At 34.7% G+C, this 18791-nt stretch overlaps 1 long non-coding RNA gene across 1 annotated transcript; it reads right to left on the bottom strand.

The window, feature by feature from the left end:
* Positions 1-5251: 5251 nt before the first annotated feature.
* Positions 5252-8859, bottom strand: LOC127712664 (uncharacterized). Its single transcript, XR_007987233.1, has 3 exons — positions 8775-8859; positions 7741-7764; positions 5252-5437 (listed from the first exon to the last, which is right to left on the bottom strand). It is a non-coding gene; the product is annotated as an uncharacterized LOC127712664 (long non-coding RNA).
* Positions 8860-18791: the final 9932 nt, after the last annotated feature.

Genomic DNA, 18791 nt, shown 5'->3' with positions numbered 1-18791 from the left:
TAACGCCACTTTTAAGCGCCACATTTGGGCTAGTTCGTGAAATGATAGATTAATAAGAAATTCAATATAAACAGCACAATAAAACCAACAAGTCATCAGAGTTCCCTGAACTTCATACACGGTCAGCAGCAAGTTAACCAGGAAATACACAGATTTATATACTTTTTTTTTATTTTATTATGTACTTTATGCTACAATTTTCAGTAGTATACTAAATGTTTTATTTCTAAAAAGGGGAATCAAGAAAAATAAATATGCTACATCTTCTGTACAAAAACATGTGGTTCTTTCAATTTTCCGTACTAACATTTGTGTATCTATTTTTAGTCTTTGAATATGTTCATCATTTCAGGTGGCACGATAGTATTTCCTGGCCCAAGGGATAATGATAGCCTTTTTTAGAATTTTCACCATTTTCTAACACTGCCCTAGAACCTACATACATAGTTAACTGAAGTACTTTCATTACAATATTCATAAATAAATTTGATGACTGTTAACTTTTTCTGCTATCTTTATAATCATAAGGCTAGTCTTTTATCATGTAGTAAATACAAAATTTTTAAAAATTCCCAAAAAATCATTTTCGCCTGTATGTACAATTATTTCATATTTTTCTACACTTTGTTCATCCCTCAACTTGGGAAAGGTTCATCCCTCAGCTTGGGAAAGTATTTTCATTAGATACTGTATTTTTTGTCCAATCACAGTGTTCAGATACATTTGACTTAAGTAGGGTACAAAAAAGAGCAACCTAACTTCAAGAATGTAAATACTACCGTACCACCTTTATAAATCATTACAAAACCCATTAATTTCATGACTAAAAAGAGATGGTATACAATACTATACATTTATTTCCCGTACCTGAGGGAGATATGAAGATTTGTGCACCCAAGAAAATTCATATTTCCCGAGGGCCTATAAAATTCATATTTCCAAGGGGAATATGATACTCAGGGGGAATATAAAGTGTTGTTCAATGTCACGTGGAATGGTCTCAGCCAATCAAATATTGATTAAGCTATCAAATTTAATATACAGTGGAACATTATGGTAACAATAAAATGTAACAACTTCATTCAGTAATATACTATCGTGCAATACAAATCTTGGTTAGATAATAATTTGGTCCTGATAAATATTTTTTTCTCGACAAAAGCGAGATAACGATGGATAACTTCAATTCTATAAATCTTTTGAATAAAGCTGAAGTTTTTGAACGTAAGTCTGTGCAAAACTGAAAAAAAAACTTTCTTGACAAAAGCGAGATAACTTAAAATAAACTTCGAAATCTTCTGAATATGTTTTTAAAGCATAAGACTACTATGCATAATGTAACATAGTATAAAATAATTCATGGAAGCCATAGATTTGTTGGACATTTACACATGGCCTGGGCCGTGATATTCGAATTTTATCCTGAGCGTTAGAAATTTGTTTCAAGTTGATTCAAAAACATGTGATGATAGATGATATAGTTCGATTCGTGTCAAGATTATAAAAACTACGTCGTTTTAAAGAGATCCATATATAACTAGAGAACAATTTTACATTTTTGGAAAATTTCTTATTTTATAAAATATAATAATTGTACGCTGACCAATATTACAAATAGAATGTATTTTCAATCCAACAAGAAAGTTTGGACTTCGACATAGGAAAACATTTTGGCTTAGCGAAAACTGCATTTACTACATCAACAATGTCTCTCCATCCTTTACATGAAAAGATAAAGTTATCACTAAAAATATATTATACGTTGATTCTTACATTAACTGGGATAAAATTACATAACACTTTTATATACAAATAGAAATAAAAGATGGGGTTTTCTCTTTTTTTTTTTTCAATACTGAAGTATGAGTTAACTTTAAAACGATAATTTTCCGTATTTTGCCTTAAATTCCACGGTCAATGCCATATTAAACGGCTTTATTTGTAGGGTCGTGTTTATATTTTATTTTATATTTTTCTATGTTGTATTTTGTGGACAGTTTTTTCGTCTTTTTTCATTTGGCCATTTTGTTTTTTGTTGTTTTTTTTTTCCTACGAATTACGTTTTTTATTGATCCCTTGATATCCTTCCCCTTTTTCTGGTTAATTGTAAGATAAGAAAAATGGAAGAAGGAACCGACTTTTGTGTTTAAGGCTTTCAACATTTGCAGCGGGATTAAACGTTTTAATGGTACCAAACCTTCTCCCTTTTCTGAAACAATAGTATAACATCACAACATAGAAAAACACACTATAAAATATCAATTGGAAGGCTTAACTCAATCAAAAAACGTAAATTAACACACAATGAACGAATAAATTTGACCTGTGACACCTGAATGCAAATACACAGTTAAAAAAAATTACAAGGGATAAATAATTAAAGTCAAAAGTAAATAAACAGGTTTAAACAAAGTTAAAGTATGATATCACTGTGAAATTTCAAACATGTCTGTAATAAATTTCCCCTGTTGTCTTCATACAAAGCCCGAAACATCTGAAGCTAAAAATGGAAGTAGAAAAAGATAATTTCATTACACTAGTAATTGGAATGGTGTGTTTTACTCCGTGAAATAGTTTGGAATGTCAATTTCCTTTTAAATGTGATTAGAATTTCAAATGTTTCCAGAAAAAAATAATTAATTAGTCTGGAAATTTGGGATTGAGGCTACGTTTCTATCGTTTAAATTTACATTAAAAAGTAATAACAACATTGTTTAAATATCTTTGTTGTGTTTACTACAACATGTTAGGAAAGCGGCTACATTTCATAAGGCAAATGAAACTTTTATTCAGGACAAACTGCGGAATAATCTTCATAACTTCCGTAGATTTAATGTATTTGTTCATTTGCAATGCTCCTGATCAGTGAATGCATAATTATAAATAAGAAAACATATGTAAACAGCATGCGTATAGCTTTGACTATGGAATACCCAAATTTTAATAATTGAGTTTGAGGAGAAAAATATTTTCCAATCCGTTATTGAATGATGTTTTATCCGTAATAGTAAACCATTGGATTTTAACATGAGTAACATGACAGTGTTATTAGAAGAACAGGACATGATTTCCCTTCCGGAACACCTATTTCATCCTATTCTGCAATCGGATAAGGATTGTTGAATTTGTATTCTTCGATTTTACCTTTGACAATTGAGTGCAATTAATCAGGTAGTCAATGTTGTATTGTGTTTACTTTGTCTTCCAAAATACCGAAATGATAGACGGAGTTAAGTGTGTTATTAACTGGGGTTTTCTAATCCCTCATCAAGAAAATGGGGAGAGTGTTATAAAATAAAGCATTAGTCTAAACTCGTCTTGTGTTAATGTGTATCCCATATCCGGTACATCGTCAGTGGTTGTGTTGGTGTATGGCATAGTATATTTTGTCCTTTAAAGAATTTGGTGTCCAGGACAACATTTCAGTTTAATATCTTTCTTAACTTATTCATAAATTGTGCAGCTCGAGGAGATATGCTCAACATATGGTATAGACATAAAAAAATTTGGATCCGCATTTGACTTTATTCAACTCAATTGTTATATAAAAGTTTTTGTATTGACGCTGGATTTTCATTGTTTAATTACACTGTTGTTTATATCATGTTATATGATTTCAGTACGAAAAAATATCAGTTTCTGGAATAACTAACATCTCTCAATCATTCGAGACCTAGAGTTAAGAAAATGAAAAATGTGAAATATTTGAGATCATTTTAATCAAAGGGCCTAAGCAAAAATCCAACACCGTCTAATGTCAACTTTATCTGAGAACATCCGATCTTACTTTTGGCACGAGACCAAAAGTTTCGAAAGTCAAAAACATTAAACATTTTGAGAGCATAAAAAAGAAAAAGAACTAAACATTGACTGAGTAAACAGGCGACCAGAAGCAGGTATTAAATTTCTAAAATTTCCTGTACAAGAAAAGTAGTAACACTAACCTGGCTGGCTGATATCTTGATTATTTGCGGGAAAAGGGACCACGTGACGGTTTCCGAACATGGTGGACTTGTCATGCTGCCATGATATCTTATGTAATTGGTTAAGTTAGACGGGATCAAATCACTTAAATTAACGTCATTCACTGAATATGTATTACCTACAATAAAACACCGTAAGTTGAACTCCAGATGTCTTATTCCTTTATCTTCAGGTTCATTGTTTTAAATGCATGAGCATAAATTTCATAAACCATTAGTTAAGTATTTTCATAAATATATAGAAATAAGAAGATGTGGTATGAGTGCCAGTGAGACAACTCTCCATCCAAGTCACAATGTGTAAAAAGTAAACAATTATAGGTCAAAGTACGGCCTTCAACACGGAGCCTTGGCTCACACCGAACAGCAAGCTATAAAGGGCCCTAACATGACTAGTGTAAAACAATTCAAACAGGAAAACAAACGGTCTAATCCATATAAAAAACGAGAAACGAGAAACACTTATGAACCACATCAACAATCGACAACAACTGAACAACAGTTTCCTGACTAGGTCAGGTGCAAACAAATGCAGTGGGTTTAAACGTTTTAACAGGCGCCAAACTTCACCCTAACCTGAAACAGTAGTGTAACATTACAACATATAAAGACACACTATACAATATCAATTGAAATGGCTTAACTCGATCAAAAAGACATGTTAACAAAAACAAGTAAAATACACTGAACGAATAAATTTGATCTATGACACAATATAAATACAATATTAATAAAAATGTAAAACAATGTCAAAAAGACAACTATAATCGGGGACAAAATGACGTTAAATAAAGTAACGTACACAGGTAAATTTAAATATAATAATTTTGTTGTTAGGAGTACGGAAATATTTTTTACAAAATATATAAATTTGTTGTTCATAGTAAGAGTACAGAAGTGAAAATTTATCGTCATACTAAATACTTATCAAAGGTGGCTACATATTAAATTTGTGAGACTAGATATAACACAAAATTAGTAAACATTGAATAACAAAAAAATATTAGTATGACAGCACTATGCTGTTTGTTTTAGACCATTACAATATCACAATAAATTACACGAAATTCATTTAAAACGCAGGAAACACATTCTTTTAGTGAAATTATATATAAAAAGCGACCGCAAACTCTATTATGTAGTGTAATAGCTTGATTCAAGTATGCTGCCGAATAAATGCTTTTTAAAAACACATACTATCTCGATGTATTTGGCTTGTATAGTAAGGTTTAAACATATGCAAATCATTTCATTAGAGTCCACCGATAATAAGATGTCTTTTGGCTGTTTGTGTCGTTGGATTGCTGTGTCTTTAACATATATTTCACAACTCTTTCCATTCAGATAAGAAAAGATTCATTTGTGTGATGTTGTGGTGCTATTTGATTACCTTTATATATTACGTTACTCAGATGGCTCAGCAATGGAGAAAACTTCGGATTATGTTTTGATACCTTAAATTAAAAATGTATATAAAGCTATATCAAATTCGTGCTTTTTCGTTATTCAGGTTTTAATCTATGGAACAATTTACCCCAACCATACCAAATTTTTGCAACTATGGATTGTTTAAAGAATAAATTTCGGAACATTCTGTCATAAAATTAAAATGCAAACTAAACATTTTAAACACAGTGTGTATATTCATTGGAAAATACTGAATTATTTAAAAAAAAAATGGACCCCGTATTTCAAGAAAAATAGTACGACAAACTTGCTTAGTCAATAGGTAAAACCATTTTTATATATGTGACGAGAATCCAACTTTCTCTCTAATCTATAACAGATTGAGGACAATCCTCCACATGGGGAATAGAACCCCAAATGAGGAATACTTTTCAAGTGTTAAAAATATTTTGTTTATACTCATTTTACACTTGAAATGGCAAATATTCATGAACAATACAGCAAATTTTCCAAAATTCTGATTTACTGAAGAGTTACAAGCCTATGAAAACTTCGAAAAATTGACAATTTTCAAGGCTACTATGTTTTTTAAAACCCAAAATTAAAATATGGTTCTTTGGAAGAAATTGTTCTATTTTCTATAAATGTGTGCCATAAAGCTGTCCATAAACAATACGGCGACGCCAAAAAACCTATACAACGAACTAATATATACACACTGACTCTTTGTCGATATAAAGTAACAATGAACAATAATATATACAAGTTTTATACAATCTAACAACCTGTTCTCTAGATAGGACGTTCTGTCACCACAAGACAGTGCGGGCTGGTACAGCCTGTCCGCCGAGTGGGACAGTCTGTCACTACCAGACAGTGCAGGCTGGTACATTCTGCCCTCAGAGTGGAACAGTCTGCTCTGTCAATTCGACCAACTTGTACTTGCACTCCGTACAAAGTGTCCTCCGAGTATTACAGCTGTACTAGCACTTAATGTAATCGTCGTACGCTCTGTTGATTTATGAACATTGACAGCTCATTGACAGCCTCGAGTGGCGTTTCCCATTCGCTTATATATATTTCCTAGATAGGGGTGTTTTCAAAACATAAGTTTTCCCGTTTGAATGGTTTTACACTAGTAATTTTTTGGGGCCCTTTATAGCTTGTTGTTCGGTGTGAGCCAAGGCTCCGTGTTGAAGACCGTACTTTGACCTATAATGGTTTACTTTTATAAATTTTGACTTGGATGGAGAGTCGTCTCATTGGCACTCATACCACATCTTCTTATATCTATATAAGATAAGATATTAAAGATAAGATCTTTTTATTCCAATTAAAGGGCCCATGAAGAGCAAAGTAATTTATTACAATGATTTTGATATTTGACACAATACTATTGATAATCATATATAAATATGAATATAATCATCTCATCATAAACATGAGAATCCCTCACAAACACCCCTATAACCTTCGACCCGGCTACTAACTTTCCCGCCAAACGTCTTAATTTGCATTACGCTTTCTCAAGCGTTTTAATTGAAACATGTATCGTTACAATAAGATTCTTCGTATTTGTAACCTTAGCGATCAATAAACATTACACAACTAAATATATCATTTAAATCATACCAGTACTGATGCACAGGGAACTTGATGGTAAGTTATCTCTAGGGCCGATTTTTGTTTAACCAACCCACTGTAATGATATAGAATAATGATATCTATTCCGGTGCCCACTACACGTGTGTCTGTTGTAGCCTTCACCAGATGCTTTCGGAACTAATGTTTTGGATGACTTTGGGTTTTCGTCTAATTTGAGAGCAGCAACTCCAAAAGACCTTATCAGAACAACACCTATCATGTGCTCGAGCGAGAGATAATCTAATAAAAATATCAATATGTGATTTCGATATGCTCATTAGGGCTTCGACGAGTGAGCGAGTTATGTTAGATCTGAATTTCAACCAGATTGGTTGGGGTTTGGACCTTAGATCTAGTACAAATACCTTATTTTGCAAAACAGTACAGATACATTTCATCTTAGAGATATATTGGATTAATCAATGTTATTAGAAACGAAAGGATATGGGGTATCCATACATGACACAAAATCAGTACATGCACAGCTAAAAAAACACAAAAGGCCACGGAACAGCGAATTCATTGCTGTTATTCATCTTAATGTCACAGTGGATGTTGCATGTTTCTGGATCCTATTCGTTTATACTGCATTATCTTTTTAAGCAAGATTTAAGTCATTGAATAATATAATGTTTAAACCTAACATACGGTCATAAATATCAAATTTGAAACACAATTTTAAAAGTAATGTGGTTATCAAACTCACCAGTCGGTGTACTGTATGACCAAACTGAAATAAAATAATTCATTTTAATGAAATTAAATGTAGAACTCAGAATTTAAGTGTGTACAAAAATACATAAATTGTACATAAATTTTTGGTTTAATTCTAATTAAAATCAGACACATTTTCCACTCTCTGTCAATAACAGTTAACAAAGACTGTTTCCTTACAATCTGGAAGCAGAACTTATCACACATGAAAAGTATCAGATATCTAGCAATTGATGTTGATAATGTTTTCACATCTTAAGTTACTAACTAGTCGGTGTCCATTGTTCTAGTATTCAGTTGACGATATCCTTGAAAAAATGTACATACAGCTGACTTAAATGGAAATACTTAAAAAAATAAATTACTTTGTAACATTTTTAAACACTGTATAAAATCTCAAACATGTCTATCATTGAAGTTTGAATGATGTTTGAAAAATAAATGAAAAATGTCTACGCTTTTTTCATTTCATGTATCAAGACTAATTGATTGATTCATAATGGGGAGGAAAAAAAACGAATCCGGTGATTCCTAATCAGTGTTTAAATCATTCAAACAAAAATGTTCACAGCAATAATATATCATTTTTAAACATATTGATACTATAGACGGAATTTCGAGAAATCAGAAAGTGTAAATGCTACATGTATCCAATTGTTCGATATTCCGATGCAGTTCAACAAGTTTTAAACGCATGCAAAGTTTCATGAAAAAAATATTTAAAACACTGCCCAATTACGTATAATTCGCCTTAACACAATTACAAAGATATTAATACTACACTACATACATGTAAAAGATGACCCACACTGCTTTCCATTTCAATTGAGCATATATAAGTAAGGATGTAACAAAAATCAATCAATCCATTTTCAATACAAAAGAACGATTACGACTTTTCTTCTATTATTTGGGTATTTACTTAATTACGTTTTCAAAAAAATATAATTTGCGTTACAAGTTGTCTGTATACTATTTGTTAAATGTTTGTCCAGTGCATTAAAACAATATCTATAATACCATTACCTGTACAGATGACACAATGGTTGCACAGACATGACACTAGCAACAGTATCAAAGAATAAAACATTTTTCGTTCCATGCTCTAAATAATATTGTTTTCTACAGAAATTCGTCAAGATGAAACAAGGAGAAAGTCTTTATATACTAGGCCGTTAAATGGAAAGTTCTGTTAATATTTTTTTTTTTTTTTTTTATTTTATTTCGAAAGCTTATTTCATAGGTTAAGATACGACCGTACGATCATTTTGATTTTAAAAAATCCAATTGCATTAATAGTTATAAAATCATCTGCATTAATTGCACTTATATGATATTTTGGAGTTTTTTGTACTTTTAAATGCACTATAAACGAAATATCGTTTAATCATTTCAAAGGATCCGGACATAATGTTGCAAATAGTTAAGTTTTGAGACTAATTTTAGCTGAAAACATATGTAAATCATACAGCTACGTAATTTCAGATTAGTTTTAGTCAGGATATTATTAATCTATGTCAACATTACCTTGAACTAAAAGCGTCGGCTAACGGTACGTGAATTCGATTGCGTAAATACTCTTCAATATTTCCATGTTTCAGCTTGCTTTTAACTATATTCGGTGTGGATACCTTGTAATCTTTTGTTGGAGAACAGAGGTATAGGCATGCGTCTTCATGGCTATAATCAGTTTTAGATATTAAGGATATAAAAAAATACTCTTAACGTCTTCGACCATATATATATATATTTCCCAGAGCATGGTCAGTATGTTAAGTTTTCATTGTTTACCTTCTATTTCATGGTATTTCTTTTTATTGTCATTGTATGTTTCTCTGTAACTTGTACACATGTACTAAGTGTTTAGAGAACAAAGTATCTACATTGAGCAATTTATTTCAATTGTATATATGATGAATAATCCGACGGTGAGGACTGCATGTTCTTGTCAATGTAAGGGATTCAGAAACAAAAGAATAAGAGTTTTTAAGTATTACAAATATTAAATATACAAGATTCCCAATAAATGGGACAACTATCCATAGATCAAAGGATAAAGATGTGAACAGTCACAGGTAACTGTAAGGCCTGCAACAATAAACAAAACTCATATCGTAGAGAAATGAAGAAGCTTTAAAAACCTCGGTATGATAAAGTATTCATCAATTCAAAAGTAAAACAAACGACCTGATTAATACTACAACAAGGAACGAAAAACGAATATGACAGAAAGTAACCAACGTCAACGAATCTAGATTCTTGGCAGTCACTTATAGAATATGTCATCATTTAACATGTTTGTGAGCACTCAATCCTCCATTAACTTCTGTCTTAAATGCCAGTCAAAACCTCAGTCCAAATTAACTTGAATTAACGTTTTAGTTACACAATTTCGATGTTTTCAGTACGCACTGAGAAATACTTCTTTAATTCGTTTTTTTTAATTTATATTCTGTGTGTAAATATTCGTGAGAACTTAATCATTCTTACCTGGACCTGACAGTAGTGCAGCTGAAATGTACCCTCTGCTTCATCCTAACCAGCTGGAACTGACAGTAGTGCAGCTGTAGCATACCCTCTGCTCCATCCTAACCTGGAACTGACAGGAGTGCTGCTGTAATGTATCCTCTGCTCCATCCTAACCTTGAACTGACAGTAGTGCAGCTGTTACATATCATCTGCTCCATCTTTACCTGGAACTGACAGTAGTGCAGCTGTAACGTATCCTCTGCTCCATCCTAACCTGGAACTGACAGTAGTGCAGCTGTAATATACCCTCTGCTCCATCCTAACCTGGAACTGACAGTAGTACAGCTGTAACGTATCCTCTGCTCCATCCTAACCTGGAACTGACAGTAGTGCAGCTGTAACGTATCCTCTGCTCCATCCTAACCTGGAACTGACAGTAGTGCAGCTGTAGCGTATCCTCTGCTCCATCCTTATTTGGAACTGACAGTAGTGCAGCTGTAGCGGATCCTCTGCTCCATCCTAACCTGGAACTGACGGTTGTGCAGCTGTAACGTATCCTCTGCTCCATCCTAAACTGGAACTGACAGGAGTGCAGCTGTGACGTATCCTCTGTTCCATCCTAACCTGGAACTGACAGTAGTGCAGCTGTAATATACCCTCTGCTCCATCCTGACCTGGAACTGACAGTAGTACAGCTGTAACGTATCCTCCGCTCCATCCTCACTTGGAACTGACAGTAGTGCAGCTGTAACGTATCCTCTGCTCCATCCTAACCTAGAACTGACAGTAGTGTAGCTGTAACGTATCCTCTGCTCCATCCTAACTTGGAACTGACAGTAGTGAAGCTGTAGCGTATCCTCCGCTCCATCCTCACCTGGAACTGACAGTAGTGCAGCTGTAACGTATCCTCTGCTCCATCCTAACCTAGAACTGACAGTAGTGTAGCTGTAACGTATCCTCTGCTCCATCCTAACTTGGAACTGACAGTAGTGAAGCTGTAGCGTATCCTCTGCTCCATCCTAACCTGGAACTGACAGTTGTGCAGCTGTAACGTATCCTCTGCTCCATCCTAACCTGGAACTGACGGTAGTGCAGCTGTGACGTATCCTCCGCTCCATCCTAACCTGGAACTGACGGTAGTGCAGCGGTTACGTATCCTCTGCTCCATCCTAACCTGGAACTGACGGTAGTGCAGCTGTTATGTATCCTCTTCTCTATCCTAACTTGGAACTGACAGTAGTACAGCTGTAACGTATCATCTGCTCTATCCTAACTTGGAACTGACAGTAGTGCAGCGGTAACGTATCTTCTGTTCCATCCTAACCTGGAACTGACAGTAGTGCAGCTGTAGCGTATCTTCTGTTCCATCCTAACCTGGAACTGACAGTTGTGCAGCTGTAACGTATCATCTGCTTCATCCTAACCTGGAACTGACAGTAGTGCAACTGTAACCTATCCTTTGCTCCATCCTAACCTGGAACTGGCAGTTTTGCAGCTTTAACATACCCTCGGCTTCGTCATAAGTTGTTTACAATTGATATGTTCACATTAAACTCATGAATAGGAATGTGCTCCTGACACAAAAACTTCACTTACACGGTTTTATAAAAAGAACATCGAAAAGCGACATTACAGTATTTGTACGTTCACCATCACGATTTATTGGTTAACCGATAAGATGTGTCTGTGTCCTCACTCACTTGGGACATGATTTCGCGATCTTAGATCTTTCGTTGTCAGAAAAGTCGCCTGGGCTGTAAATTTAACGATTGTATCCTATTCCTATTGTGACATTTTGACTGGATAGAGATTTGCATGGCGGGTGATGCATGCATATATAGCAGGAGACCACTCATCCGGTCTTACTCGTTTTTTGGTGTTTATTCGGTTCCTTTGTGTCTTGTTATTTTTAACCATGATTGTATGCTCTGACTGAATTTATGAGATTTGAATATTGGAGAACTATTGATGCTTCTTATTTGAACAAATCACGTTTATTAAAATCTAAAACATCAAAACAGACACGAGAGAGGTAGAGAACGAGATCGAAAATATACAAGCCGTATGATGGAAACAGAGGAATACCCCCTCCCAAAAAGGAAAATTTACAATAAGCATCGAAAAATCGTCCCCTTAGTCCTTTATCCTGGTTTAAAGTTTCTCGTGTGAAACTGAAGTATATTTTCAAATTAAGAAAAGGACAGATACTGCTGTGTATATTAATGTCTTTATTTGATGTGTCTATTTAATGGAATAAAGATGGATTTTTACTGAGAAATACAGGAACAATTTTGATATTTATGGAGCAAAATTAATGCCCATAGCATTGCTAGGGCAGTGTAGATGGCTTAAGTTTTTCTTGTAACAGTTGTTTGTTTAGAACCAATAACCAAATTTAAATTATCCTTTTTTATCATTTTCATCCGTTATTTAAGAAAACGTTTAAAATGATCATTTTCATCTTTTTTACATATTTTCAACGATCACCAGCGCCAATCAGGACTAAATTACCAGCAGAAAATATTCTCCCGCAGGACAACCTTAACCCATCGTGAATAACGTTTCATCAGCTATATAGGTTGTAGAATACTAACCTGCGACTCTCTTCACAAAAAATCTTTCGATTAAAATTGACCGTAAGTTTTACTGATTTGTGTATGACTTACGAGTATTTTCAGTCTCAAGATTTTTTGTGAACAGAGTCGCTGTGTCTTTAGTTTCTATGTGAATATTTTATTTGTCGCTCAAAACAAATGATATCTACATTGAAAGCACGACAGGACTGTAACTATTACAAACGATGTCTACATTGAAAGTACGACAGGACTGTAACTATTACAAACGATGTCTACATTGAAAGCACGACAGGACTGTAACTATTACAAACGATGTCTACATTGAAAGCACGACAGGACTGTAACTATTACAAACGATGTCTACATTGAAAGCACGACAGGACTGTAACTATTACAAACGATGTCTACATTGAAAGCACGACAGGACTGTAACTATTACAAACGATGTCTACATTGAAAGCACGACAGGACTGTAACTATTACAAACGATGTCTACATTGAAAGCACGACAGGACTGTAACTATTACAAATGTCACATTCTGTATGGAATGTGCAAGTTTAGAGAAATTGAAACAAATTTTTAAAAAGGGCAACACCAGGTCGTTATACGATGAATTTAAAAACAAAAAGTACAGCCACCCTAATTGCAGAATGATTTCATAATTTTATGTATTTTTTATTCAAAGATTATTACACAATGTGCGACAATTGATGAACACATGCTTCTTTTTACTTTTTAATATTTTCAATTTTCTCGTTCCTGCTTAAAGTAATAGACTAAATTCTATTTGTATGCGCTTACTTTAAATCATATATTGTATCTTGCACTGGAGATGCAGCTTCCTTAATTGATATCCTATATAATCAAAGAACATTATAAAGGGGTCATTTATTTCTAAGTGCAAATTATGGATCTGTATGTAAAATTTGATGATGAGAATGAACGCATTTAGTACAAATACAAAAGACTTTGAAGATCAAAGACTTTTGCTAAACAAGTATAGAAACAGAAAAGTGAAGCAAATTGTTTCTTCTTAAATTCATGAAAAAAATATTTAAAACGATGCCCAATTACGTATAATTCGCCTTAACACAATTACAAAGATATTATTACTACACTATATACAGTGGAGATCACTTCTAACCTCTCATCAAATCTGTCAGAATCTGTCAGGAGAACTGTTCTAGGACAGTATTTAGAACTGTCATCCTGACACCTTTTAGACAGTTCTAGCTAGAACAGTTCTAACCTAGAACTGATTTGGTCAATTCTTCCTAGAACTGGTTTAGACAGTTCTACCTAGAACTGATCCTGACAGTTCTACACTAGAACAGTTTAAGACAGTTCTACATAGAACTGACCAAATATTTAGTCAGTTCTACGACTAGAACAGTTCTACGGCTAGAACAGTTCTACGACTAGAACAGTTCTACGATTAGAAGTGATTTGGTCAGTTCTACGGCTAGAATTGATTTAGTCAGTTCTATCCATAGAACAGTTTTAAGAACTCTTTGTCTTAAATATAAATAAGTCAAAAGAGTATAATATATATTAAAAAATCTCATCACAGCACTGTTTTAACATTTCTCTAACTGCAGTGACGTCATTTAGAACTGTTCTACGGTTAGAACTGATTTAGTCAGTTCTGCTGACAGTTCTACGACTAGAACTGATTTGGACAGTTCTACCTAGAACAGTTTTAACCAGTTCTACCCTAGAACTGATTCTGACAGTTCTACCTAGAACTGATTTGGTCAGTTCTACCTAGAACTGATTCTGACAGTTCTACTTAGAACAGTTCTAGGGTAGAACTGTTCTAGGTAGAACTGTTCTAGGACAGTTTAGAACAGTTCTATGACAGATTATTCTGACAGTTCTAATGAGAGGTTAGAAGTGATCTCCACTGTACATGTAAAAGATGACCTACACTGCTTTCCATTTCAATTGAGCATATATATAAGTAAGGATGTAACAAAAATCAATCAATCCATTTTCAATACAAAAGAGCGATCATTACGACTTTTCTTCTATTATTTAGGTATTTACTTAATTACGTTTTCAAAAAAATATAATTTGCGTTACAAGTTGTCTGTATACTATTTGTTAAATGTTTGTCCAGTGCATTAAAACAATATCTATAATACCATTACCTGTACAGATGACACAATGGTTGCACAGACATGACACTAGCAACAGTATCAAAGAATAAAACATTTTTCGTTCCATGCTCTAGATAATATTGTTTTCTACAGAAATTCGTAAAGATGAAACAAGGAGAAAGTCTTTATATACTAGGTCGTTAAATGGAAAGTCCTGTTAATATTTTTTTTTTTTTTTTTAATTTTATTTCGAAAGCTTATTTCATAGGTTAAGATACAACCGTACGATCATTTTGTTTTTAAAAAATCCAATTTGCATTAATAGTTATAAAATCATCTGCATTAATTGCACTTATATGATATTTTGGAGTTTTTTGTACTTTTAAATGCACTATAAACGAAATATCGTTTAATCATTTCAAAGGATCCGGACATAATGTTGCAAATAGTTAAGTTTTGTGACTAATTTTAGCTGAAAACATATATAAATCATACAGCTACGTAATTTCAGATTAGTTTTAGTCAGGATATTGTTAATCTATGTCAACATTACCTTGAATTAAAAGCGTCGGCTAACGGTACGTGAATTCGATTGCGTAAAAACTCTTCAATATTTCCATGTTTCAGCTTGCTTTTAACTATATTCGGTGTGGATACCTTGTAATCTTTTGTTGGAGAACAGAGGTATAGGCATGCGTCTTCATGGCTATAATCAGTTTCAGGTATTAAGGATATAAAAAAATACTCTTAACGTCTTCGACCATATATATATATTTCCCAGAGCATGGTAAGTGTGTTCAGTTTTCATTTGTTTACCTTCTATTTCATGGTATTTCTTTTTATTGTCATTGTATGTTTCTCTGTAACTTGTACACATGTACTAAGTGTTTAGAGAACAAAGTATCTACATTGAGCAATTTATTTCAATTGTATATATGATGAATAATCCGACGGTGAGGACTGCATGTTCTTGTCAATGTAAGGGATTCAGAAACAAAGGAATAAGAGTTTTTAAGTATTACAAATATTAAATATACAAGATTCCCAATAAATGGGACAACTATCCATAGATCAAAGGATAAAGATGTGAACAGTCACAGGTAACTGTAAGGCCTGCAACAATAAACAAAACTCATATCGTAGAGAAATGAAGAAGCTTTAAAAACCTCAGTATGATAAAATATTCATCAATTCAAAAGTAAAACAAACGACCTGATTAATACTACAACAAGGAACGAAAAACGAATATGACAGAAAGTAACCAACGTCAACGAATCTAGATTCTTGGCAGTCACTTATAGAATATGTCATCATTTAACATGTTTGTGAGCACTCAACCCTTCCTTAACTTCTGTCTTAAATGCCAGTCTAAACCTCAGTCAAAATTAACTTGAATTAACAGCGTGCGTTTTAGTTACATAATTTCGGTGTTTTCAGTACGCACTGAGAAATACTTCTTTAATTCGTGTTTTTGTAAATTATATTCTGTGTGTAAATATTCGCGAGAACTTAATCATTCTTACCTGGACCTGACAGAAGTGCAGCTGTAACGTTCCCTCTGCTCCATCCTAATCAGCTGGAACTGACAGTAGTGCAGCTGTAGCATACCCTCTGCTCCATCCTAACCTGGAACTGACAGGAGTGCTGCTGTAACGTATCCTCTGCTCTATCCTAACCTTGAACTGACAGTAGTACAGCTGTAACGTATCCTCTGCTCCATCCTAACCTGGAACTGACAGTAGTGCAGCTGTAACGTATCCTCTGCTCCATCTTTACCTTGAACTGACAGTAGTGCAGCTGTTAAATATCATCTGCTCCATCTTTACCTGGAACTGACAGTAGTGCAGCTGAAATGTACCCTCTGCTCCAACCTAACCAGCTGGAACTGACAGTAGTGCAGCTGTAGCATACCCTCTGCTCCATCCTAACCTGGAACTGATAGGAGTGCTGCTGTAACGTATCCTCTGCTCCATCCTAACCTTGAACTGACAGTAGTGCAGCTGTTACATATCATCTGCTCCATCTTTACCTGGAACTGACAGTAGTGCAGCTGTAACGTATCCTCTGCTCCATCCTAACCTCGAACTGACAGTAGTGCAGCTGTAATATACCCTCTGCTCCATCCTAACCTGGAACTGACAGTAGTACAGCTGTAACGTATCCTCTGCTCCATCCTAACCTGGAACTGACAGTAGTGCAGCTGTAACGTATGCTCTGCTCCATCCTAACCTGGAACTAACAGTAGTGCAGCTGTAGCGTATCCTCTGCTCCATCCTTACTTGGAACTGACAGAAGTGCAGCTGTAGCAGATCCTCTGCTCCATCCTAACCTGGAACTGACAGTTGTGCAGCGGTAACGTATCCTCTGCTCCATCCTAACCTAGAACTGACAATAGTGCTGCTGTAACGTATCCTCTGCTCCATCCTAACCTGGAACTGACAGTAGTACAGCTGTAACGTATCCTCTGCTCCATCCTAACCTTGAACTGACAGTAGTGCAGCTGTAGCGTATCCTCTGCTCCATCCTTACTTGGAATTGACAGTAGTGCAGCTGTAGCGGATCCTCTGCTCCATCCTAACCTAGAACTGACAGTTGTGCATCGGTAACGTATCCTCTGCTCCATCCTAACCTAGAACTGACAATAGTGCTGCTGTAACGTATCCTCTCCTCCATCCTAACCTGGAACTGACAGTAGTGCAGCTGTTATATACCCTCTACTCCATCCTGACTTGGAACTGACAGTAGCGCAGCTGTAACGTATCCTCTGTTCCATCCTAACCTAGAACTGACGGTAGTGCAGCTGTTACGTATCCTCTGCTCTATCCTAACTTGGAACTGACAGTAGTACAGCTGTAACGTATCCTCTGCTCCATCCTAACCTGGAACTGACAGTAGTGTAGCTGTAACGTATCTTCTGTTCCATCCTAACCTGGAACTGACAGTTGTGCAGCTGTAACGTATCATCTGATTCATCCTAAGCTGGAACTGACAGTAGTGCAACTGTAACGTGTCCTCTGCTCCATTCTAACCTGGAACTGGCAGTTTTACAGCTTTAACATACCCTCGGCTTCGTCATAAGTTGCTACAATTGATATGTTCACATTATACTCATGAATAGGAATGTGCTCCTGACACAAAAACTTCACTTACACGGTTTTATGAAAAGAACATCGATAAGCGACATTACAGTATTTGTACGTTCACCATCACGATTTATTGGTTAACCGATAAGATGTGTCTGTGTCCTCGCTCACTTGGGACATGATTTCGCGAGCTTAGATCTTTCGTTGTCAGAAAAGTCGCCTGGGCTGTAAATTTAACGATTGTATCCTATTCCTATTGTGACATTTTGACTGGATAGAGATTTGCATGGCGGGTGATGCATGTATAGCAGGACACCACTCATCCGGTCTTACTCGTTTTTTTGGTGTTTATTCGGTTCCTTTGTGTCTTGTTTTTTTTTACCATGATTGTATGCTCTGACTGAATGTATGAGATTTGAATATTGGAGAACTATTGATGCTTCTTATTTGAACAAATCACGTTTATTGAAATCTAAAACATCAAAACAGACACGAGAGAGGTAGAGAACGAGATTGAAAATATACAAGCCGTATGATGGAAACAGAGGAATACCCCCTCCCAAAAAGGAAAATTTACAATAAGCATCGAAAAATCGTCCTCTTAGTCATTAATCCTGGTTTAAAGTTTCTCGTGTGAAACTGAAGTATATTTTCAAATAAAGAAAAGGACAGATACTGCTGTGTATATTAATGTCTTTAAAACCAGTTTCTTGGATAAATTTCCGTAATATAATTAAAGAATTCTTTAATTTATTATTTAAAGCAAAAATATTATCAAGGTAACGTTAAGTGTTATTTGATGTGTCTATTTAATG

Source organism: Mytilus californianus, unplaced genomic scaffold (genome assembly GCF_021869535.1).
Source record: "Mytilus californianus isolate M0D057914Y unplaced genomic scaffold, xbMytCali1.0.p SCAF_8, whole genome shotgun sequence".
Lineage (NCBI taxonomy): Eukaryota > Metazoa > Mollusca > Bivalvia > Mytilida > Mytilidae > Mytilus > Mytilus californianus.
Note: the sequence above shows the minus strand (reverse complement) of the source record. Positions and strands in the feature narration are given on the sequence as shown.